This window comes from Ochotona princeps, chromosome 23 (assembly GCF_030435755.1).
Source record: "Ochotona princeps isolate mOchPri1 chromosome 23, mOchPri1.hap1, whole genome shotgun sequence".
In the NCBI taxonomy this organism is placed as follows: Eukaryota; Metazoa; Chordata; class Mammalia; order Lagomorpha; family Ochotonidae; genus Ochotona; species Ochotona princeps.
In genome coordinates, this window is record NC_080854.1 from 27,039,040 (window position 1) to 27,066,007 (window position 26,968).

Consider the following 26,968-nt stretch of genomic DNA (forward strand, 5'->3'; position numbering starts at 1 on the left):
TTTTTTTCTTATCAGAGATCTAGAAATATCCTGTTTATACTGATTTTGACTATGACGTATTAACTAAAGTTATGAGATCCATTTGAATTGATTATTTAAAATGTTTAAAATGTGTCAATTTTAGAAAATAAAAATTATAAATACACGCATCATTTAGAAAAAATACATAAATAATATCTATAGAAAATATTAAAATATGAAATCAATGTCATTGGTTTTTCCACTTTTGCCAAACATCCCTATGCTGACATAGAGAGGACTCAAACCTTCACCTGTAAAACTACTGGGAAAAAATGATGATGTATCGATGCCACAGAAATAAATACAACTTGGTACAATGGCTGTTCACATTCTATATTTATGAATATTCTAAATCTGTCATCCAGTTGAATATAAGCAATACTAATAGCAACCCCCAAATCAACATTTTCAAAACCAAACCCGTAATCTACACTCTTGACGTGTCTACCTCCTGGTCTACATTTACCAAAAATGAGGCTCAGTAGTCATGCATGCGGCTTATTTGCAAATGCTGCCCAATGTAACGCAGCGTGAGTGAGGTCAGACAAGTGCGTGGGAATGGCGCAGGACACCTGTGCAGGAGGAGGGAGTTCCCCAAAATGGTGGCCCCATTATCTTCTCCATTTTGTACTCAGTGGGTGAACGTCAAGAAAAGAATTATTTATTCTCCAAAGGTGAACATTTCACTTGGCATTTGAACAGCAACTCTGTAATCAATGTTATTCATCCGCAACATATGAAGGATATACTTTATACTTACTTCTTTTTATCATATATGCTTCTCCCTCACACTTTGATGTCAGTCAAAATCCTTTTGCCACCCATGCCCAAGCAGCTGTGCCTAATGCCACTCTGATATTTATACCTGACAGGTAATCTGCAATGCTAGACATCAGGAATTTATATTACAATCTGTTGCTTAAAGCATGAGTTTTGTGGGTCTGACACAAAAGCCTAGCGGTTAAAGTCCTCGCTTTGAATGTGCCAGATCCCTATGGGTGCCGGTTCTAATCCCGGTTGCTCCACTTCCCATCCAGCTCCCTGCTTCTGGCCTGAGATAGCAGTCAAGGACAGCCCAAAGCCTTGGGACCCTGTACCCACATGGGAGGCCCAGAAGAGGCTCCAGGCTCCTGGTTCAGATTGGCTCAGCTCCAGGTGTTGGGGCCGCTTGGGGAGTGAACCAGCAGACAGATCTTCCTCTCTGTCTCTCCTCCTCTCTGTATATTTGCCTTTCCAACAAATAAAATAAATAAATTTTTTAATAAAAGCATGAGTTTTGTGTTGCTAATTAAATGTTAACACACATCAGTCTATTTATGATTAAGCACGATATATTGTTTTGAGCTCTAAATAAAGAGCACGCTTTTCCCTTTTTATTCTGTCTTGTAGAACTCCACTGAAGCTACAGGCTTTATTGGAAACAGAGACAGCTGTTACAAAAGTATGAGATGGCTGATGAAAAAAGTTAATTGAGTCAACCAAGGTACTTCAGTCAGATCTTGACTCTATCATTTTATTAGATAAATTGTTGCTGGGATTCCCTGAGCTTACGACTCAGTGGATCTAATAACACTGTCTTCATGATGGGAACTACACCTGTGCCATGTCAAGCTCTGGCTTTCTCTTATGGCCCATAAACACATAGCAGTTCTGTGAAATGAGATCATTTCTCTGCCACAGTAATAATAATAATAAGATAATGTCATTTCTTTCACTAGAGTATTCCCTGAAATTCTTCTATTGCATCATACCAGAATTTTTTTTTTTTATAATGTGTATCTACTTGATGGACAGAGCTATAGAGAGGGAGGAAGAGAGAGACTGAGAGACACAACTCTCCCCTCCCTACCCCATTTGACTGATTCATTTCCCAAATGTCTACAGTGACTGGAGTTGTCCCATGGCAAAGCCAGGAGCCTGGAACTCGAACCAGAGACTCTATGTGGGTACAGATTCCAGATGTCTTGGGTCATCTTTCACTATTTTCCTAAGCAATTTAGTAGGGATTTAGATCAAAAGTGGACCAGATGGAATTTGAACTGGCGCCCAGACAGGTTGATGGTGGCATAACCTACTTGGCCACAACACTGGCTCCTTGTCTGAAATTTTGGCATAGTTTTCCACTTTTATACAGATGTGCCTTTCACAATTGGCTCAGAAATATCATGTGTCTACTTGGCAAAGTAATTGTGTATGTTTGCTGCTTGGAGCACTTTTGTAGTCTCTAATACAAGATAGACTGTTGACAGTTATCTCAGATGATATATCCTCACTCTCCAGTGCTGAACAGCTCTCTGTGAAGTGATGCAGAAGGCACACAAGTCACATTTTCTCCTTGGAGAAATATTATACAATAACCCAGGAGTCCGGTGCTTTGAAATGTTTAAACTTTATCTGGAAGAGTTTATATTCCAACCATGAGAATTGTGTGTCTTACTGGAAAGCTTATACACTTGTCACACAGAACTTCCACTTGGGATCTTGGTCTTATAGTGGGGAGAGGGGTATTGTGCCACATGCCAAGATTTCAAGATCTATCTGTTTCATACAATCAAAAAAAAAGATTTATTTATTTATTTATTGCAAAGCCAGATATACAAAGAGGAGGAGAGACAGAGAGGAAGATCTTCTGTCCAAGTGACTGCAATGGTCGATACTGAGTCAATTCGAAGCCAGGAGCCAGGAACTTCCTCCAGGTCTCCCATGCAGGTGCAGGATCCCAAGGCTTTGGGCTGTCCTCGACTGTCTCCCCAGGCCAGAAGCAGGGAGCTGGACGGGAAGTGGAGCTGCTGGGATTAGAACCGGCACCCATATAGGATCCAGGTGCTTTCAAGGCAAGGACTTTAGCCGCTAGGGCACGCTGCCGGGCCTCCTATTTCACTTAATTCTTTAGGGGGGAAAACATGAAAACTCCCACAGATTAGAATAAAAATTATCCTCCTTACTCCAAAACACAGTCCTATTAATTAAAAAAAATATGTAGTAATTCTACCTTAAAATCCAAGTTAGAGAGATATGGAGAGAAAGAAAAATCTTCCCTCTGCTGGTTCACTCCCCAGAGAGCAGCAATAGTTAGAGCTGAGCCAGTTAGAAGCAGGGAACCAGGAGGTCCTTCTGGATCTCCCACATGAGTGCAGAGCCCCAAGACCTTGGACCAACCTCGCTGCCTTCCCTGCTCATTATCAGGGAGCTGGGTGAGAAGTGGCATTGCCAGGACTAGAATCGGAGCTCATAGGTGATGCCCCGGGCCTCTGGCAAGGAATCAGCTGGCCATGCTATCACATCAGCCCTCTTCGTTTCTTGCATTATTTTTAAATTTTTTCTTTAGCCTTTCTCCAATATTTGAGCACACACATAAATATTCTAGCAAAAGTAATTTAAAAAAAGAAACAGAAGGCATCATGTAGGTTAGTCATGTCTGTGAGTGTGTTTGCAACACACAAAGACAGCACCCTTGTTGTCCAAAGGAAAAGTGGCTCCAACAGGTTCTATTTGTGAGCTGTGGCGACAGACGGGCAGGAACAGAAGGGAGGGAGACGTCAGCACGTGTCAATATCAAGGGCAGAGTAGAAGCAAGAAGCTGGTCAGCACATGCAGCATCAGAAGGCTTGGAGGCGTCACTGCAGCTCACTTTCAGAGGGCTCGGGCTGTGACGTGTTACAGAACAAGAAGCCGATGCACAGAGAAAAGTATGCATGCACTGTTCACTACCCATGGAATCTCTTCAGAGTACTTTGAGGCCATATTACTTCTAAATAAGGTAAATGCCCTGTTAAATGTCAGTGTTTTTGGTATTGTTGGCCCAACATTACCACTAGACAGTAGTTTTTCCTAATCATGATATGCACCAATAAATATTGGACAGTAAGTAGCTGCCTAGAGGTAATCATATATAGAAGACCACAAAGTTGTCCAACTGTTCTGTCTAAAGGGGTTGCACATAATGACTGCAGAAGGGAAGCAAACAGGGCCCATCCCATTTGTCACAAAAGTGTATGACTGCTCGCCAAAGTCTTTCCTTTGTTTGTTCACTTATGTGGAATTGTCTCCCTCGATTTTATTATATAAGAAAATAATATCAAAGTTTCAAAGCTCATTTCAAACATCATGTTCCCTTGGTAATACGAACAAATTTCTGAGCATTTTCAAAGTGAGACTCATTCAATCATATAATTGTAATATCAACGAAGAGCAGAACAAATGCTTCAACTAGATTTGTTTCATGAATCAATAGGCATTCTTGATTTTCTGTCTTAATTATTTTGTTCTGGTCCATCTACTGCTACAAAGACTCTCAAATAACACTGAGAAACACTTTTCATTCTCTTGCTCACATCACGTATAAAATTAATGTTTTGTTATCCAATCTATTTGATCTTTGCTTTAAAAATACCAAGCATTGGCATTAGTCATATCTTTAAAATTATTTCTTTGTGCAAAACCAATTTGTTTCACACATACACATGTACGCAAAAAAGCAGCAATAAACTTCCATTATTAAATGTCTATCTGATCCCAGTTTAACAATTTTTTCAAACCAAATGGATCTCATGGATCAGTCTATCAGAAACGATAGTCAGGTTTTCTTCACAATTATTTGTCTCTTACATGCCATTATTTTTCTTTCCTGTAGAACATCATTTGCAATTTTCAAGTTCTTGGAAAACTATGCAATTAGCTCTCCAGAATTTTTTTTTTTTACTTTTTCCTTTTCTATCTCAAGCTAGTTTGTTTTATTATCATTCATTCAAAACCTAGAACTTAAAAGAGAACCTCTTGTTTTACATAATTTCTTTGAAACGTTGACAGTGATTTAAAATTGGAACCTGATATATTATTTGCATACACATTAGTTGAAGTAAGACTTAGCTAGGGGCCTAGCATGTTGGCTCAGTAGGCTAATCCTTTTTCTGTAGTACTAGCATCCTGTATGCGTGCTGGTTCTAGTCCTGGCTGCTTTACTTCCAATCATATCTCTGTTTATGGACTGGAATGACAAAACAGGATGGCACAAGTCCCACTGCCCTTGCACCCACCAGTGAGATGCAGAATACATTCCTGAATCAAGGTTTTATGTAAGCTCAGCTACAGCCATTGCGGCCATTTAGAGAGTGAACCAGCAGATCGGAGATCTTTCTCTGTCTCTACTCTCTGTCAGTCCATTTTTCAAGTAAGTCAATCTTTGAAAAAAAAAATAACTCTTAATATGGATTCTAAAAATGAAACATTTAGTGTTTTTTTTTAAGATTTACTTTTTTTTTTTCTTAAAATGGATGAATTACAGACAGGGGAGATAGGGGCCTCTTACGATGGGTTCACTCCCTATTCGGCCACAGTGTCTGGAATTGAGCCTGTCCAAAGGCCAGAGCCTGAACCTTCTTTTGAGTCTCCCTCATCAGTGTAGGCATTCATGGACCTTTGCCATGCTCTGCAGTTTTCTGAGTCCATAAGCAGGGAGCCAGGTCAGAAGTGGAGCAGTTGGTACCTGAATAGTTACCTAGATAGTATACTAGTATGGTAACATAGTTGACTAAGCCTCTGCCTGTGGTGCTAAATATTTAAAGCGTAAGACAGGTATATTAGAGTCCTTTAAAGCACTCAAACTTGCCCACCACTTGAAGTGCATGCATCCAAACGTACCACTCAGGTGTACCACAGACATATCACAACGATCGCCACGCATTCTAAGACACAACTTGGCAGAATGTTTCAGAATAAAATATTTTTTTATGTTACTTTTTTCTTTACTGATGCAGATTTTATTTAAAAAGTAAATCAGAAATTTTGGGGGAAAGCAAAAAAGGACAGAGAAGAATGGGAAAGGAAAGGTGTTTAGAATCATCCTATGTGATGCTCAGGGAGAGGTGTGATTAACTGTTGGCTGGGGTAAGAAACTAAATAGAGAGGAGCTGAGCATGGCGCTGGGAGGCCTTTTGTTGCCCCAGACAGCAAGAAACAAGGGCACAAGCTTCTAGATTTTGTTGCAGAAACATTGATTCCGGCAGCATATATTTTGCATTCTGGTTCCATGGGAGAAGAGGTTCATAGATGGGCACATGTTCTCACATCCGTGAACCACGAACTGGAATTTTTCTCCTTCAAAGATCTTCTTTAACATACACTGCTGGGAATTCTGAGGGGTGCAAACTCTTTCTCCACGAAGGCATTTTCCTTGATCATTCATATAAGCACAGGTGTAGCAATTTAATACCGCGCCTGGGGATGTACCTGAAACTGGTACAGCTGAGGGTTATTCACTCAGAGATTTGTCAGGTGAAGCCTGTTCACCTGAGGTAACAGCCTGTTCTCCTGAAGCGTGCTCACCTGAGGTAACAGCACGCTCACCTGAAGCGTGCGCACCTGAGGTAACAGCACGCTCACCTGAAGCGTGTGCACCTGAGGTCGCCGCTTGTTCACCTGAAGCGTGCTCACCTGAGGTAACAGCACGCTCACCTGAAGCGTGCGCACCTGAGGTAACAGCATGCTCACCTGAAGCGTGTGCACCTGAGGTAACAGCACGCTCACCTGAAGCGTGCTCACCTGAGGTCACCGCCTGTTCACCTGAAGCGTGTGCACCTGATTTCACTTCCATCTGAATGACCTTAAGCAAGTTAGTGGATCTCTGAGAAATCTAATATCCTCAATTTTAAAACTAGATTAATGAAGCCTAGCTGGTTGTATTTAAAATTAAATATAATACATTATTTAAAGTATGTGAAACTGATTTTTTCATTAATATTAAAATATTTCTTGCATACAGGATTGCATTAAATTGATAGTCTAATTGCCTCCTATTTCTTTGAGTAGCAGGTTCCCCTTTTAAACCAAAAATTGATTCATTAATTTATTTGTAACACGGAGTGAGGCAGAGAGGGAGCAACCAAGTGCCACTTCCCACCCTCCTTCAGTGTTGGTGGGAAGGCTTCACTATGGCGAGTCCTTAGAGAGCTGAAAATGGCCCTACCGTATGACCCAGCAATCCCACTCTTGTGAATACATCCAAAAGAAACGATATTTGCCGATATGGAAGGAGTAACACAATCTATAATTGCAAACACACGGAAACGCCCTTCTAAGGAGGGGTGACTAAACAGTGGTGCATCAACTCCATAGAACACTACCCAGCCATGAACAAGAATGAAATTTTACCATTTGTAACCAAACAGTCCCAACTAGAGACCACTATGCTCAGTGAAATAAGCCAATCCTGAAAGGACACACATGATATGTTCTCTCCAATACAGGGCAAAGTTCATGCAAACTACAAGATCAATAGCTCTTTCAATACTGTTTTGCTACATCTCATGGGTTTTGATTTTTTTCTTTTTATTTTCATTTTTCATTTCTTGTAAATTTCTTTAGTGACTCATAGGTCATATAGTAGCAACATTTTCTTCAAGACATTTAAAAAAGTTTTTTTCATTTCTTCAGCAACACATTGGTAATTCAGTAGCATGTTATTTAATTTCAACAACTTTCCTAATTTTCTGTTTTGTTGTTGATTTTGTTTTATGCCTTTTCATTTAAGAGATGTATAGTAACTGTGTTTATATTCTTTCCATATCTAAGATATGTAGAAATTGCAGTGCAAATAAAGACAATGTTCTGTTAACATGAAGGACTTTGAATGATTGTATAACTTTTAAAACAATTGAAATTTTAAGTTTTAAATTCCTAATATTTAGAAAATATTCTTTTGAATCTGATATAAAGATATTCCTTTTTATTGTTACTGCATTTTTTTCTGATGATTTTCCTCAAATTTAAGTTAAAAAGAGTTATTTATATAGTTGGGAAAATAACAACAAAACATCATAAACCTTGGTCATAAAGCACAGTTACTATTGACTGAAAATCAAGAAAACCAAGAAAACGTGCTACAGATAAAATTGCCAACGTAATCGACAGGAATAACGTGGAGTCTGTTGGAACAGGCTTCTTAGAACAAGCAAAAGAGACAAAGCTTTCATTCAAAAACAATTTGAACTCCCCATCTCCTCCTGCAGCCAGCATTTTCTTTGTGTGGTGTAGGAGTGCACAATGTGTTAGGATCATCAATGTGATGGAAATGTAAAAATGTCCTTTTGGAGTTCCAGGATTGCATTTTTTCTGATGCGCACAGTAAAATTATCATATTCATTACCATTCAGTGATTATATATAGATCGCTAAAACAGCGTCCTTCTGGGTATGGCATCACATGTATCTATTATCCTCACGAAAGCTATGGTTCCACACTCTATTTGAGGCTCCATTTTAGCCTCTAGGCCACAATGCCAGGCACCTAAAATTGTTATCTTACTCTGACTCCAAGAAAACCTCTAAAACATTTGCCTTACTTCTCCATTTAGTAATTGTCTTATATTTATTATCAAGTACAGTGCATCAGTCATCAAATAAAACATAAGCTTTCAAAGTTCAAGAGGTTCAAGGGCCATTCATCTCAAACATGCACGGCTAATCATCATGCCTCAGAGAGAATGACACATCTCAAAAATTAAAAATTAATTTCAAGGAGTTAATAAGCTGCACAACTTTCTGGAGGTAGAGGAAGATAGCAAAAGAAAGCAAGAAATATTCTCTTTATTTTCATCATCACGAGCAATTAAGTACCGTATTCATTGACCGATAGATGGGTCGGATTTATCTCTGATTTGTTCAAATTTTACTGAGTATCTATCAGGCATTATGTTGGAGGATGAACATAAAACTAAAAGCAAGACAGCTATACTTTGCAATTTGTCAATATACCTGGCAGAGAAGTACCGGGATCAAGTGTCATATCAGATATGTTTGTGCTATCTGTGCACGTCGGTGCGCTTTTATTTTAAAGATTTATTTATTTTTATTTGAAAAAAAATTACAGAGAGAAAAGGAAAAATGGAAAGACAGGGAGAAAAAGAGAGAGAGAGAGGACACTATTAATGTAAAGCAATAAGTATGAACTTTATGTTCTTGGTTTGGACTTCATGCATGTTACACATGTAGCACATTTGTAGGGCTGCTGAGGAAATTAAGCCTCGGGAAGCATTCTTTTATACAAGGGTACAATAAACTACCATTTGTCTAGATAGGCATTACATTTGTTACCATCGGTGGCAAATTGATATTGCAAGGCTGTTCAGGCTTCCCGAAAGTTCAGTCTAACAGGAAGGTAGTGAATGCTTCTGTTTGCAAGACACACAGAAACACACACACATAAAAAACAAAAAGCTTCGGTGTGATTTTTAAATTATCAGGAGTGTCTTTTCCAAAGGAAATGGAAATAACTCATCCATGAATGTATTTGAGCGTATCTCTTTGGGCTAGTGCCTGAGAATACGGCTTCCTTGATTGCCACACATTCTTCCAATGCTCGAATCTGTTGAGGTTTCAAATCCCTGCTGAGACACATTTGTATAATTCTCATTTTCCCCAGGAACTTCTCTTTCAATGCGATATTAAAATCCATTTGCATAAGATATTATAAAGTGTGTTTTATGATATTTTTAATTTCCCCTTTCCCGTGGTGTTATGTCGCTTTCATTTCTAATTTTGAGTGTTTGGATCTGTTTTTTTTTTTTAGTTAGGTTTTTGACTTTCAAGTTTTATTTTTGAAAGGAACTTTCAAATTCTTGAAAACACAGATAGCTCTTATTTGCATTTTTAAGAATAGCTTCCTGAGCTTTGTGTAAATATAGTTTTATTCTCTCCTTTATTTTAACAATAAATTACTACACACACACACACACACACACTCACACACACACACACACTCTCACACACACACACTCACACACACACTCACACACACACACTCACACACACACTCACACACACACTCACACTCACACACACACACTCACACACACACTCACACACACACACACTCACACACACTCACACACACACACACACTCACACACACACACACTCACATATATATCTTTGCCATGAAATGCATCTGCATTCACAGGTAGATGGAATGTTGTCATCTAGTCACAGTGATTCAATGATTAAGAACAGAGTTTTACTAATATCGGAAGACCCCCAAATATTATCACCTCCATATTTGTCTTTTTAAAATGCGAAATGAGTATCATTATTGTTATTTAAATTGTGTGAGTTTGGAAAATATTATTCTAAACATATAACAAATATATGACATCCATGTAAGTTTTATGTTGTATTGTGGTAACCGCCACAAGATAAATGAGCTATCTATGTTGTGGGATCTGGGTCATTTCGCTAATTACAATGATCTTACTACATCAATTTTTCTGTTGATGACAGGATTTCATTTTTATATGCCAGAGTAATATACCATCATCTGTGTAAATATCACTTTTTTATCTGATAATTATTTGATGGGCACAAAAGTTGCTATCACATTTTAGCTATTACAAGTGTAGCTGCTATCCTCATGGGACTGCAGCTGTTTTATTTGCTGATACCATTTTTTTGTATAGAGCTGGGTCATATGGTTATATTTGTTTTTAGTTCCCTGTATAATCTCCATTCTACCTTTCATATGGCCATGATATAGTTCTAGCTAATCTACTAAATTCTTTGCCTTGAGGAGGGGATTGTCATTATTTTTCTCAACATCCCATGTTTGAAGAATCCTAATGCTGGGTTTGCATTTCCAGCAAACTTACTTTAAGGTACCTTTTTTCTCCACATTTTCTCCAGCATTATTTCTTCTTCTTCTTCTTCTTCTTCTTCTTCTTCTTCTTCTTCTGCTTCTGCTTCTTCTTCTTCTTCTTACTATTGTTACATTGGATGTTAGTCACTATGATTGGGGTAAAAATATACTTCACTGGGGCTTCTATTTGCATTCCCTTAAATGTTAGTGGTCATGAGTATATTTTCATGTGTCTGCTGGCTATTTGTATTTGATCATTTGAAAAAATACATATTCATATACTTCTCCATTTTTACTGGCTGGTTTGTTTTATTATAGTTGAGATTGTTGAGTTTCTTGTATATGCTGGTTATTAATTCTTCAGTAGATGTATAATTTTGTGAGTATTTTCTCTCATTATCTTAGTGGTGTGGCAGCTTGTTAATTTGATATAATCCCATTTGTCTATTTTTGCTGTTGTGTCCTGTGGTTCTGGGGTTTTATTCACGGGAATTAATCCACTTGTCTACATCCAACTAATCTCTTACCATTGAGATAAAATCAGTGCCTGGAGAAAATGCAGTCTTCAGCAATATATGCTATTACAGTTGGATTTGCACATGCAGGCTTTAAAACAATAATGCTACCTTACACATTACTTGAAATTCAACTGACGCTGGGTCATGGATCTAAAGCTAAGATCTGATCCAGTCAAAGCACAGGGGAAGAACCCAGGTGAAATGCTGCAAGACGTTGGCACGTGAGGTGACTTCTTGGCTAAGGGGTTTCCTGTTTCTAATCTTTAAAGGCATTGCGGTGATTTGGTTTATTCTGCATGTTTTGTAATTCAGATTGAAACTCTCTTTGACATATTGTATTTGAACTATAACCTTAGCAACTATTCACTTTGCCTGCTGATATGTTAGGTCTCTTTTCAAAAGCAACAATCATGAGAAATGTTCTCATGTAGTCTCCCCTTCTCCTAACGTGTCTGCCAGTCTTGAGCTTTTTTTGTCTTCCATATACTCATAGAGCTATCAGGTGTCTACACTCAGCTGTTTCCTGCCTATACACTTTGCCACAATCTTTCTTCATCCTGGTCTTACCTCCTATCCAGTTTCCACATACACTTAACAAAGGCACCAGTCTAAAATCTCTCCTTTTCTAAGTAAGTTTCTATTTCCAGACATGCCACCAACTTCTCATGTTTCAAAGGCTGTGCTCCAAGATTCCTAATTGCAGCCCAGACTTCCAAACTCCAAATCCACAAGATCAATGATTTCACATTTCCATTTCGTGTTTCAGGCAACTTCTCTTATTTACCCAGCTCCAATGAACATCACTTTCTATGTGCTTCTAATCTTGAGTTCTGGATTTGGACAAAAGAGAAGGGCATTGGACCATGAACAGAAAGTCTGAAACATCGTCTTGCACTTGATTTTTTGATACTATTCCAGGCAAGCTTATCTAGTAGCACTGCACTGAGAAGAGGCCAGACTAGCCCAAACAAGGATCACGGGAGCTGCAAGAAAGACATTTGTGTCAGATTTTTGTAACCTATGCTGAACTTTTCTTGCTTTTCTACTAAGTTTTCTGCCTTGAGGAGAATGTATATTTTTCCCAAAACCCCATGTTTGAAGAATTGCAGGACTCCCTTCTGAATGGCCTATGTTGCTGGTCTGATGGTGGTGTTCTAACAGTATTTTTTTAAAGTTTGTTTTAGGGCCTGGCACAACAGCCTAGTAGTTAAATCCTCATCTTCCACTGGGATCCCACACAAACAGTGGTTTGCATCCCGGCAGCTTCATCTCCCATCAGCTCCATGCTTGTGGACTGGGAAAGCACTAGAAGATGGTAAAAGGCTTGGGACCCTGCACCCATGTGGCCGACCTGGAAGAAGCTCCTGGTTCCTTGCTTTGGATTGGCTCTGCTATGCCCAATGCGGCCACATTGAGAAAGAACCAGTGGACAGAAAATCTTTCTCTCTGTTTTTACTTCTGTTTGTAGATCTGCCTTTCCACTATAAAAATAAAATCAATCTTTTAAAAAATGACTTTATTTTGGCTCATTTTCACTTTTATTACATTGCATGCATAGTTACCTAAAACCTCTACTCAGTTTCCATTATTAATGATATTATGCTTGTAAAATATATTTGTTATTACTAACTAGCAATTATCATTCATGTTAGCTGGCATTCACAGTTTATTCATATTTTCTAAAATTTATCTAATGCATTACCATTTTCCATTCTAAGACCTATTCAACATGTAGGATTATAATTATTCATTATATAGTAATAGGTTACTCTTCAATGAAATAGTTCCCCTTTTTAAAAAATCTTACACTGTTTTTGTTACTACATAATTCAAAGAATTGTTTTAATGTAGTGCATGAATAAAATTCAAAAAATAAAATGACACTCACTTCTGACCCCTCTCCGATCTCTTTCCCTCCTTCTTTCTTCCTTTGTTATTAGATTATGTGGGAAATATTTTTTCTGTCCCTCAGTTCCAACTCAGTTCTAAAGGCAACTCCATTGTATATAATGTGCTTCATTGAAAGGCACTGCTCCTGTTAGAGACCTTGAAAATATCACCCCTTTATTGCAGGCCTATAGGGCTTCTTCCAAGGAGTTTGCTATTAGTCTAATTGGTTTTCTTTTTTATGGGATTTGAAGCTATTATCCTACTTTTGTATGATTATCTCCTTGTATTTAAATTTGTCAATTTGACTACAATATTTCCTGGTAATCTTTATTGGCTAAGTCTTCTTGGATTTAACCTTCCCATAGATAGAGGTACATGTCTTCCAAGGCATGGGATATTTTCATATATATGTTGTAGTTTCTCAAAGACATTTTTCTTTCTTTTTTACAAAACCCTGTAACATAAATATTTAATCATTTAATGGGGTTCCATAGTTTAGAAATGCATGTTGATTAATTAATTAAGTTTTGACATACTAATACATGAAAGGAGAGAAATCAAACAATCCATTTGAGACAAAAAAGTAATGCATGGATATTAAAAGTTATTATTTTGAACCAGATATCAGTACAAAGGGTGCCTTCATTCTGAAAACTGCTGACAAGCACTTATTATTTTAAGTGAAGACGTTATTTTCTTTGATATAGGATAAGAATATCATCTGGAAGCCAGTGGTGGGGATAAATCTACAATCTGTAACGCTGCATCCCTTATCAGAGTGACAGTTCAAGTCCCAGCTACATCACTTCTACCCATCACCCTGCTAATCCACCTGATGAAGCAACACATGATGATCCAACCACGTGGATTCTGGCCACTCCCATGAGAGACACAATGGAGTTCCAGACTTCTGGCATTAGCCTGGACTTGCACTTGTGTTGTGGGCTAAGGAGTTAATTAGCACTCGTTAAGCTCAGCAGTAACAGGAAATGGGCTTGTGGCCTAAAACACCTGGACTAATTGGACTCAGCGGCATCCTATTGTTTGGCTAAAGGACTTGAGGGGAAGGGTATAAAAGGAGTAATAAAGGGAGACTTGAGAAAGACTTCCACCATCACTGGTCTCCTTTCGGTGCTTCATCCCCTAGACCCTCTCTCTGTTCATGTTACTGGCTCCGCTGGTCGAAGCTAATCGCGCCCAACATGGGGCACAGCGCAAGGGACAATCTGCAGGACCTCTGGACCTATGAAGGTAAGTTCAGAATTAAAAATTTTGCAGGGGCATTAGTGATTTCACACCCAGGCCCTTTCCCTGTCTTGTGGAACTAGGGATAATCTGAGGGACCCCGGAAATCCCAAGACAAGCTTAATCATTTTAATTTCAATCTATTAGGAAAGTTAAGTTGAAATATGTAAATACATGCCAATGGATTGATCAACACCTTGACTGTGACATGGCCTCTGACTCAAGTCCTGAGTGCTCTCCTTCGTAGCTGCACCTTGCTAATGTATCTGGAAGGCCTGAATGGAGTTTAAGGCTCATGGTTTTCTCTTGGTCCTGTCCTGCCAGTTGCAGCCATTTGGGGAGTGAAACAGCAGATGAGATAACTCTTTGTCTCTTCTTTGTATAATGCTGTCTTCTAAATTAAACAAATACATCTTCCAAAAAAATGCAGTGAAACTTAGAAAACCTGTTGTGATTTTATCTATCAATCAATACAATTTTAAAAATAAAGGATGCCATTAGAACAAAGTAATTTTTTAAAAACATAAAAACAGCTCTCATTTCAAAGGTCCGATTTTTCTCAGAGACCACTTTTGACACTTTAATTATTTAAAAGTTTAAGGAAACTTTAACAGTGAATGAATAAATACATGTAAATATTGATATACTTAGAACGAAAGTAAGTGTTAAGATTTGTAAATCGTAAGTGGTTTTAAAATTCATTCAAATATATTACTTTATAAACAGTAAATATATTGTTTATATTAAATATATTAAATGCAGTAAATATAATAACATATAAATAATTTCATTTCTCAAAATGCTAACCTCTGATGATTTAGGTTTTAAAGAAACTTTAAATAACTACAATGGAATATATGACAATAATAAACATTTATCAATAAATCCTAAATTATTTTAATATAGCTATTTATAAAAAAACATTTCAAAATAAAATCCATTGGGGTGTTTTTCAATAAATGCATTCCATTTTAAATCTTTTGGTTAAATATGTAGAAACAATTTATTGAAAAATAGTAATTTGCATAATTTACCTTTTTTTCTAAAAATGATGTCAAGAATTTACTTCATGTGGGTGAAATTAAATATATTTTCATTTGATTGGTGTTGGTGCTACTGGTCTATTCTCTGCTGAACTGTGGTCCTTTTTGCTTGTTTGTTAGACTTATTATTATTATGATTTTTATAAGAAAATCAGATATACAGAGAGGAGAAGAGACATAGAGGAGACCCTTCTGTCTGATGATTCACTCCCCAGGCTGCCGCAATGGCCAGAGCTGCACCAATCTGGAGCCAGGAGCTTCTTTCGGGTCTGCCACGTGGGTGCAGGTTCCCAAGGCTTTGGGCTGTCCTTGACTGCTTTTCCAGGCCGCAAGCAGGGAACTGGATGGGGAGCATAGCAACAGGGACAGGAACTGATCCCCACATGGAAACCCAGTGCCTGCAAGGCCAGGGCTACAGTGCTAGGTTACCACGCTGGACCTAAGCTCTTTCTTTTGAAGTAAAGAAACAAACATTTGATTGTAATGTAACAACAACAAAAATGTATATCATCTTCAGTCTAACGCTCTCCCAACTAAGCTATTCCGGCAAAAGTATATCATCTTAAAAACAATAAAATATTAAGTTAAATAATGTAGCTGGAACAAAGGATCTTTAATAATATTTCCATTACATATCAATTTCTGAAAATGGCAGCATTTACTCCATTTGAAAATTATACAATATATATACACATATTGAAATTTAGTGTAATTCTTCATAAATATGTATAGTTCTTGCATCAGCTTAAAAATAGAAAAGTAACTACAAAAAGATTAAGAAACAAAAAACTTCCACTGAGAAAGATGTGGATTATGATAAAGTGAAAGTGGGCCCAGCATGCTAGCCTAGCAGCTAAAGTCCCCACCTTGAACGCACTTGGATCCCATATGGGTGCCGGTTCTAATCCCGATAGCCCGGCTTCCCATCCAGCTCCCTGCTTGTGGCCTGGGAAAGCAGTCGAGGACAGCCCAGAGCCTGGGAACCCTGTATCCATGTGAGAGACCTGGAAGAAGCTCCTGGATCCTGACTTCAGATTGGCTCAGTTCCAGCAGTTGGTGACATTCGGAGAGTGAATCAATGGATTGAAGATCTTCCTCTCTGTCTCTCCCCCTCTGTGTATATCTGACTTTGCAATAAAAATAAATAAATCTTTTTTCAAAAAAGATAAAATGAAAGCACAATTGAAGAAAGTATTATCTATATATCGACAATTTTCACTAATTTACAGAAGCTATTGAAAGAATAAAATGTCCTTTACAAAAACAAAAAACAATTTAAGCTTCGTGTTAGCCTGAAAAGTTATGGTCTACGATTACAATGTTTATGGAGACATAGTAAAAGCAAATTAATTGTCACCTATAAAAACCCAAACAAACCAACCAACCAAACAAACAAGCAAAAAGAATGAATCAAGAAAAAATAGAGTCAATATATAATATAGTCATGAGAAAACAGGTTTTCTATGTATGGAGTCGAATTAATTAGTGTAATATTTTCACTTTAACTTTCTGTTAACTTTTTGTTAATGCTTCTTCTGCCCTGGGAAAGCATGGTCTGTGGGGCCTGTCCTACGGAAGCAGCAGAGCTAAGTGGTTGAAGCTGCCATGTGCAGCTTGCAAGGGCTAGCAGAGCAACTGTCTCCCTCAGAGAGAGGCAAGAGCCTGCTGTTGCACGAAACTTCCTATTTGTTTTCCAGCTCCGTTACTGCTGGCGTATTTTTAACTTCCAAGGACATTCTTTATTTCAATTTCTTTACAAAGCATGCTTTTCTGGCTTGATAGAGGCAATTACTTCTAATGTCTCTAACAAACAATACTTACATTGTTTCACTCCTCTGCTTAATTTTGCTTGTGTGTGTTTTGTTTCCTGAGTTATTTTATTTGCTCTTGTTCTGACTTTAATGTCAGAACATTTTCAAAATGAAAATTATGTTGTCTGGTTTACACATACTTAGGAGTGAGGCTGTAAGTCTCCAACAGAAGTTGGGTTGTGTTGGTGGATGGGAAAGTGAGTATGTGGTAGAGGAGTGTATATTGGCATCCTTCAGCCTAACTGAACGCTGATTTTATTTTTCACTTATGAATGGAGGTGGCATCCAACAGATGCTTCCCAGCTTACCGACTTTATGATCCTGTTTGTCTCAGGTAATTAATTTTAGGAACAGGAAACGCTGCCCACTGTGTCCCTCCTACGTGGTTCCGCCATGTAGGCAGGGGAAGAGTCAGCCATTCTTCAAACAAATTACAAGGCCATTGTCATGTCACTTTGTTCCATAGCTACGGTCTCATCTTCATTTTGATTCGCCTTATATCTATTCAACAGTAGAATACAATAAAAATAATAATCAAAAACAACACCAAGCCCTTGGATCATTCTTTTTCTGTCAACCAGGAGTGTTCAGAAGAAACTGGATCAGAAATGAGAGGTGGAATAGCCATGCATTCCAATATAAGGTAAGCACCTCAAGTGGCTGGACAGAGTACTACACCACACTGCCTGCTCCACATGTTTCTAAAGTAGAATATTTTATATTACTTTTGGTTGATGTTTGTGCAACTAAAATAAACCAAATTAAAGACCAGAGTGGAGAGTGGATTCTCCATAAAATTAACTCTAATTATCTATTACTTTAATCTTCCAAACTAAAAGGATAGCTTCATCAATTTATGTAGCCCATATGGCAAGAGTGAATACCACTCCCAAGCCCTGACGCCAGGTAACATATACAGAATAACATTTCATCAAAAGGACCATTTCAGGACCAAATAGCCAAATATGTGGTTTCTGCCAAGGAAAATAGTGTAGTTGATCCACTATGGACTTCAGCTGGAATTAATCATCATTATGCTTAAGATAACTTTGAATATTTATGTCTGGAGAATGAGCTTGGCCCCTGTTTTGGCTGCTAAGATCTGTACAATGGGGGGGTCTTAATGTTTATCACCATAGCATGTGATTTGCATTTGCATTTGCTTTTAGATTGTTCCTGGTGAGGTTGTGTCTACCCTAGATGCAACAAGCTGTGTTCTTGCATTTCATTTTTCCTTCAACTAGAGTTAGGCATTCTCTCTGGATTATGGAGTCATGGGTTTCATCATACCTCAAACATTTATATTTACAAAATGATATATTCTTAAAATCCATGCTTCATTGCTGTTGATTGAATGTGACTCCCCAAAATTCACGTATGTGCTCATAAACGGTGACTAAGGAAATTTGAAAGTTTTAAGTGGTGCCATAAGTTTGGGTTTTAATCCTATAGGACTATTGCCTTTTGAGTAAGATAGACAGCAAAGGAACCTCTCTGCTCAAAAAGCCTGAGAAATGACCATATGAAGACATGGTCATAAGTAAGATTTACTCAGAAATCAACCATGGGATGCCAAAAGAAAACGCCGTGGATTAAGCTTGTCCACCAACAAAAGTCTGTTTCTTCACAGTGCTAGAGCCCAGATCCAAGATTAGCATGTGTTCATGGTTGTTGCTTACATTTTCCCAAATCTAAGAACAGACAAGGGTTTGAAAGTATGTTAAATTCACACTAAAACTCAAGCCTGGGATCTCCGATCTGGGATAATAGTCATGACAGTAACATGTAGAGTAGAAATGGAAAAGCCAGAGGTTTGAACACGGGCACAAATGAGCAAGGCATGATACGGGATTGTGAGAAGTTAGTCTTGTTCTTTCAGGATATTTTTTTTTTTTTTTACTTTATTCCCTTGCCATGTTCCTGTAATTCTTTTCTGTCCCTAATTTCTATTTTTATGCCTTTTGTTTTCACTAAGCATAAAACATTTTCATCAAGTAGTCATTGTATTATTGGAGTACTTCCAAGTAATTGTTACTTGTCAATTCTGAACACGGCAGGATTCAGTTTTGCCCATTTCTTTATTTCTTTATCACAATCCTCTTTTTTTTTCCTCTGGAAGTATAAATTCCATTTATTAGGTTCTTTCCTCAGGCAAAATTTTCAGTTCCAATGTAGAGTTATCTGTGTTACTACCTTTCCCCTCATAGTATACTGAATTAGTTTCAGTTTGGCTGGAAACATCTTGTTGTCTATAATTAAACTTTCCAGAATCTGTCACAACTTTTATTATTATATTACTATTATTACACTTTGTAGTAGGAACTGACCCTTGGGATTTATTCTCTTCGAGCCTTTAAATGTGTTTTTCGTAAGTCTGTCCCTATAGTGGTTTTAATTTTAGGTGACCCAGATTTTGGAAATATCAATGCCGTTGTCACATTCCTTATTTGTTGCTCCTGCACTAGAATCCACTAATAGGAAACTATTATTATTACTGTTTATTTGGGTATGTACAGACTAATGATAACGAAGTAAAAAATATGAAATAATTTCATGTTATGATCAATTCAGAATATTAAATGTAAATAAGAATACAAAATAGTCTCGCATCCCTCTTTGTTATTTTTTAGCATTTGTATCTTCTTTAAAAAAGACTTCTGCTTTTTAACCTTTTCATGTTTAACAGTAAGTTCTGTTGTACATAGCCATAAAGTAACTCAAATGTTATGCATTTATTATGTATTCGTTATCATTATTTTCCATTTTACTAAATTGCAATTCCTTTTTAGATTTAACTCAAATGTAATATTTAGGAATGTGTTCCTAGCTTTTATGTGAGATTGTATTTGAGAAATTTTTATTTTGATTTTTAATTACTTTATTTAATTGAAAAAGAAGTAGAGATGGAAGGTCATGCACTGTGGCTCCCTGAATTAACCCTTCCGTTCTAGTGCTGGGATACACATGGGTGCCGTTTTCTATGCTGGCTGCTCCACTTCCAATCCAGCTCTCTGATTATGGCCTGGGAAGTCGACAGAGGTTGGATCAAAGCTTCAGGACCATGCACCCACATGTCAGACCTGGAAGAAACTCCCTGGCTCCTTTGTTCCGATTGGCTCATCTCTGGCAGTTATGACCACTTGGGGAGGGAAGCGGTGGATGGGAAATCTTTCTGTCTCCCCTCTCTGTTTAATTAACCTTTTCAATAAAAAAATAAATGAATAATTAGTGAACTGTCTATAAAACAGCTAGATTAGAATAATATTAAGCATGCACTTTTGCTTAAAGAAATTCAGATTTATTCCTATTGTTAAAGGCTGTCTCATGAGAATTTTAGGAAGTATCCGTGAAATTACCCATGTGGTCAGTCATCCATCACGTTTCCTACAAACTTAGATCCCTTGCATGTATGTTTAGACCTTTAGCTTCCATATGGATTTGTCTTGCTGTTCTATGAAGCATATTTTTCACTAAAATATTTATCTGTTTATTTATTTGTAGCATTTCTTTCCTGACAGATTTATTTAATTGTTGGAAACTGTGGTTACAGTGACAGAAGATGAGAGAGCTCTGCCTACCAATTTACTCGCCAAATGGTTACAGTGCTTAACATTGGATCAGGCCGAAGTCAGAAACATGGATCTTCCTTTGAATGTCCTACATGAGAGCAGGGGCCCAACGAGTTGGGACATCATACTCCGTTTTCCCAGGTACATTAGCAGTGAACCAGCTAAGAAGTGAAACAGCTATCTATCAAATTGGCAACTATATGGGTCACTGGTTTTTGGTGCCTTTAACTATAACACCACAGTGCCATCAAATTTTCCTAAGAAAGTTGGTCCAATTAGCCACTTTGGCATGATGATTTGGTCAAGGTAAGAAATTTCAGGTTCATTTTTCTTCCTTGTTTTTGAAGAATTGATGTGATATGTATGCATTTGATACTACAGAATCTGAAGCTACTTCACTGTAAGTTAGGAAGCAATTAGGTTGAACCAAGAAAATGTATTCCAGCTCTTTGATCAATGTGTAGGTTGTAGGTGGGCTGTTGCACAGCAAATTAAGCCATGGCTTAGGATCATCATGTTCTGATCCAGTTACCTCTTAGCATCCTTAGAAAGCAAATGGCCGTGGTTCAGATACTTGGGTTTCTGGCAGATGTGAATCGAGTTTCAGCTCTTGACTTTCTTTTGGCCAAGCTGGAAGCAGTTATACATTTTATCACTTGTCGTTTTGATTCTGAATGAATAGAGAATGTTAGTTTTTAAATGGCTATAATCTGTAACTTTAAATATTTCTATTTATAATTATGATAATTCCTATGTAACTTTGAAAAAAATGCAAGTAGTGATCATGTACATTTTTTTTCCTTTGAGGAAGCAAGAATTTTACTAGAAGTCACATGAGTTTATTATGTGCTTTTAAAAATTTTTTTAGCATTTATTGGGAATGTTTAACTATTTGCTGACTTTCTCAGTATAATTAGACATTGAATTCAATTTTCTAAACCAGTGTCCTTTGAAATCTGGATATTTTTATCAAGGTGAGAACAATGTCCCTATTGACTCTAGAAGCCTGTTTTCTGGAATATCCTGGCTTCAATTGCTGAAGCATTGTATTACTTAATCTTTTCCCTGCTTCCCAACTTTGAGTTGCATCTAATTGATTGTTAATGAAGATTCCTGAAACAGTCTAATATAGCTAATCTATGACATTTTTGTTCTCTCTCTAGAGCAAAAGCAAATTGTTTAATGAATTGATTTTGTTATTTGAGGAATTTTAAGGAAAGAGTCACTAAATACTTCACAAATTAGAGCAATTAAATATTTCAAATATTTTATTACTACTGAAGCAGATTTATGTGCTGGTGAGAACAACTGAATTTTGGCCAGTGTGTAGTAATAAAGTTGCTTTCGATTGTGTCCAAGTAATCTTTGAAATTATCTTTTGGAAACATTTATTCATTTAATTTATTTGTTAGAAAAAAAAGTGCGAGAGAATTCTCATTCATTTTCCACAATTGCTGTTGCTGGTGCTGAGCCAGGCTGATGCCAGCTATGGAAACTCATTCTAGGGCTCCCAGGTTGGTGGTAAGTATCCAAGAATGTGAGTCATCCTATTAGGTCTCCAGGGTACACTTCAGCAGGAACATGGAATGGGGAGCAAAGCCAAGACTTAAACTCAGACGGTCCAATATGCTTGCATTGGGATTTCCAAACACTGTGTTTTAACTGCTACCCATAATGCCTGTTCATCAAAACAGCTTGGTGAAAGTTCCAATTATTGAAGCAAGAAACTACTACTCATTTTCATAAACATCTCTTAGGTTTTTGTTTTCTCATGATTTATTTTAGGGCACTAGCTAAGCCAGTTATAGTTTCCTTCCTGAGATAATTTAAAAACTGCTTAAACCATCATGGAAATCCAAGACAGTGGAGTGAGGCATGGATTAAATGGCAATGATGAAAGCTATAATTGTAATAGTTATTTAGATTATTGACATCAATTGTCATTTGGCTCTTTAAATGCATTGTCTGCCATCTTAATTATGATTAAATCCTCCATTCCTTTAGAGGAACACAAATCTCACAAAATCTGGTAAGAGATAGACTTGATACTATACAAAACAGCTTAGGATTGATGGTGAACATTCTTGTGTATGTTTGTGTGTATTCATGCCTTAGAAATTGTATAAAGCTTCTGTTGTTTACTTAATATCTGGAGAAAATTTCCCTTTGATTACCTGTTCCCAATAATTTGCAGGACACTCATGTTATTTCTTTTAAATCTTAGAGGTGAAACTGTAAACCTTAGACCTAGTCAGTTTGTATCTATGCAATATCCTCCTGCCCATTAAATGACATCTTTCCATTTGCTTTCAATCTCCTTATCATATACTATCTCTCACATAGAGATTCAGGCCAAAGATGTTTGGCAAAGTATCGAGTGCTCTAATTGCTCCTATTGCAAAGCATATGCAAGTTCTGATGACCTCGCTTCTGAGTTATATTCATAATCCCCAATATGGCCATTCACCCATATCTGCTTATTCAACTGGATTTGTGTTTCTCACTTCCATAGTTGGTATGTCACATTCTGTTTTCATTCAGCATCAGGTTGACATAAACCAAAATCTGACTTTGGCACTTCTTATCGAGATGTCCTAGAATAAAACCTAAAGGTGTCCTGCCTCCTGGCAACTTGTCCTTCTTTGTCTTCTCTGATTCCGTGCACTCTTAAGAACAACACAATGGAACAATGGTACACTTGCTGTGTTCACTGAAATTTTCATTTCAATATCTTAGTATGATTTATCATGCATTTTATTCATGTCTTCTATAAAATCTTAAAAACTAAAAAGGACATTCTAAAATATACTCTCAATATTGCCTTTTTGAAAAAGGTAAGTAAAAAGGACTAGAAAATTGCACACACTGTTTAGTTATTACTTCTGTATTTGAATAAAGGGAAGGTTATTTTATTTTACCTCATCTTTGATTGGTACATTCCAGGAACCAGTACAAACATGTCGCATACTACAGCTCCTTGTGTATTAACCACAGGAGTTAAAATAGTTAATGCTCACAGAGCATCTTGTCCTGCAATTATAATGGAAGCCTACGGTTGAAGTTAAATAGTTCCTGGCTGTTGTTTCTGCTGCAACTCCTACTTTATAGAACTCTACTTCAAGTGAATGGTGCTGAGCATATGAGTCAAGAGGTGTCACAAAGCAATGCAGAAAAGATCTCCCTGAATATGGGTAAAATCTTTTCTGGAACTCTTCTTCCAATTCCCATTCATCCTATTGAATCGAGTTCCTCTCTCCTCTGATTGGGGTGGAAGGAACTAAAAATCAAACTCAAAATATAACTAAAACTTTCTAAAAACACTGAACCAATGAAGCATTATCCAAACACAGAACTGACCATGGCAACCAGTCATGTTCATCACGGGTGTTACTGCAAAGGACCCTTTGGCGCACATTTAGACCCAGTATAACCACCTACCATACACATCATTCTCCAACTAAACAGCTACATGCAATTGGGGAGCATACAGAAGTGTCAGCGAGAAACTGGGTCATCACTTTTGTTTTATGTCAGTTATAGCATGCAAACTTTATAGATTATAGTCGAATATAACTTGGTTTATATAATACCACAGTTTGTGATACTATCACCCCCCCCTTTTTTTTTTGTAAATGAAAATTGCCAGGGATGCTTTTTTGGATTCTGCATGTTTCCTTCAGCTTTACTCTTTTTAAAGAGAAACAATCAAATGATATAAATTTTGACAAGTTGAAAGTTCATCCTGTACACTCTGGGCAATATTATTTATTAACCAGCAAAAAAATTGTTATTTTCATTTGTGCTACTATCAATGAAGATATTCACTGATATAAAACTTATTCGTACTAGTCCAATAGCCACGGTTCTTTGAAATTCAAAATGATTATGCAAATATAGATTTAGTTGGCTCTAGTTCACAGGGTCTTAGCAATCTTCCTCTGCCAGTGGTGCAGCTCTACTTCTGTATGACCATGGATCTCGTGTACAAATACTGACAATGCTTAGATACTCTCCAGCTCTGAAGACGGACTGATAAAATATATAACGATGAGAATCTATGAGGATTAATTATAATACAAACATTAGGCAGATATTACCAACCATGCCTACCTTTTCCAGGAAAGCAAAACATTCTTTCAAGTATGCAAGGGTAGACACACGTGTTTTATTTGTGATCCTTTTAATCTCACATAAAGAGCATCAGTGTTTTCCTGAAGATGGTGAAACGAGGGCGTGGACTAACAAATCTTTCAGGACCTGTCATGTCTTAATACTTCGAAAGCAACCAAGAAGGAATTATTTGGACTGTGGAAGTAGACAAACAGTATAAATCAAAGCTTGTTGTTGCATACACATGTGTGCGTCTGGTTGGTGGGTGTGGAATTGTACTTGTCAACATAACGTTAAGAGAGGTTCACTAATAAAATATTCAATTGAATAGAAAGATGAATGAATTTGTGTGTTTTATTAAAATTATTTCAAAGCCTGTTGGATCATAATAAAATACGCAAAGGAAACAGTGTTGGATAGAATTTAATATGAACAACATATTTCATGAATTATAAATGGCGCCTGTTCTGATGACAAAAATCAATCTAAATTTTGCACCAGTATAGGCGTAATAACTGAGTGTATTTACAGTTCCAAAGCCTCATGAATAAATAAAATGAATAATCCATTTATTCTTCAGTATTTTCAAAACAAAAATGAATTTTCAATATCTGAAAATCCATTCCTATTTATGGAATGCAGATTTTATACCTTGGAAATGCACCCTGAATAAATTGCAAGAACAGGTTAAGAATAAAATGCTTCCAGTGTAATCTGCGTGATTTAGCAGTTCGTATCTTAAAATGTGACATGAAACTAACGAAATATATCTTACTATAGTACAACTTTTTTTCCAAATGTATCTTTTTTTATCCTGAGAAAGTATCTATTTACCTGAGGCTTGTATTGTGACATAGAATGTAAATAGGGAACGGTTCAGATATCAAATCCACTTTCTACCCAGCTCCCAGCTAGTGGCCTGAGAAAAGTAGCTAAAGATGTGTTATGTATTTTGGTTTCCTGCCAGCCACACTGGACTTCCAGATGAAATCCCTGACTCTTAGCTACGACCTGGCTCAATCCTGGCTATTGTGCCACCTGGCAAGTGAACCAGTGAATCCATTGAACTCTTTCTCTCTCCCTTTCTGTCTCTCTCTTGTTTTTTTTTTTTTTCTGTAACTACGTATTTCAAGCACACAGATCCTTAAGAAAAATGGTTGCTTAGATATGTGTTAATGATTTCAATATTAATGTGTTAGAGAATTGTAAAAATTCTGCTACAGGCAAATATTACTAAAATTCTCAATTGTATTTTGTATTACAATCAGAGCCAAAGTAATTAATATTCTTTGAGAGTCAATATTAACCACCATGTAGCAGGTCTAATGTGATAACCCTATTTTTGGAATGTGACAACAAATTATGGACTTATTACTATGCTACCTAATGTGAAGAAGAGAAGTTTGCAATTTGGCAGCATATGTGTTAGTAATAAAATGTCTAGCTTTTTGAGTATGCTTTTTAGAATGCTTCAATGCAGCATTTCAATTTGTAAATGAATCTACTAGATGTGGAAACCAGATTGACATTTGCCTGACTGAAGCCTGAATTTTCATATTCCTTCATTAGCAATAGTACATTTTTGCTACCTAAGACTCAGCATGGCTTTGGCTTCTTACTCTGTCTGCTCTCCTGAAAAAAATTCTTTAACAGTCCCACATTTTGTCCAGCGGTTGCATGAGGATAATAATAAAGTTCCTGGGATGTCTATGAATAGCACACAATAAAATACCTGGCGCATTAATTACTATATAAAGTAAAAATTAGTTTCATAGTTTCCCATTCTTTATTCAATTCTTAAATATCCATGTTGTCAACACATATTCTGAAGCACCTGCCATGCCACAATCCGTTTTAGGGAAATTGAGATTGATGAGATGAAACGTAGTAAAGTCTGAAGGTTATTTTCATAGAAGTTGAAAAATGCAGGTAAGAATGTTAAAGCACTAATATTAATTGTTGCTATTTTCCTTTTTGGGTTTCTGTATTTTGTACCTGTGACATTGTTTTCTTCAATTTTGGAGCCCTTTTCGAACATAGACATTGTCACTGTTTCTCTCTTACCACACTGCAACAGGTTTGTAAGTGAATGTTCTAGAAAAAAAATGTTGCTACAATTTAAACTTTTCATAATAAAA

The 26,968-nt window shown here is 37.0% G+C and overlaps 1 pseudogene; it reads right to left on the reverse strand.

Moving 5' to 3' along the window:
• Positions 1-5,849: 5,849 nt before the first annotated feature.
• Positions 5,850-6,613, reverse strand: LOC101536489 (acrosomal protein SP-10-like; annotated as a pseudogene).
• Positions 6,614-26,968: the final 20,355 nt, after the last annotated feature.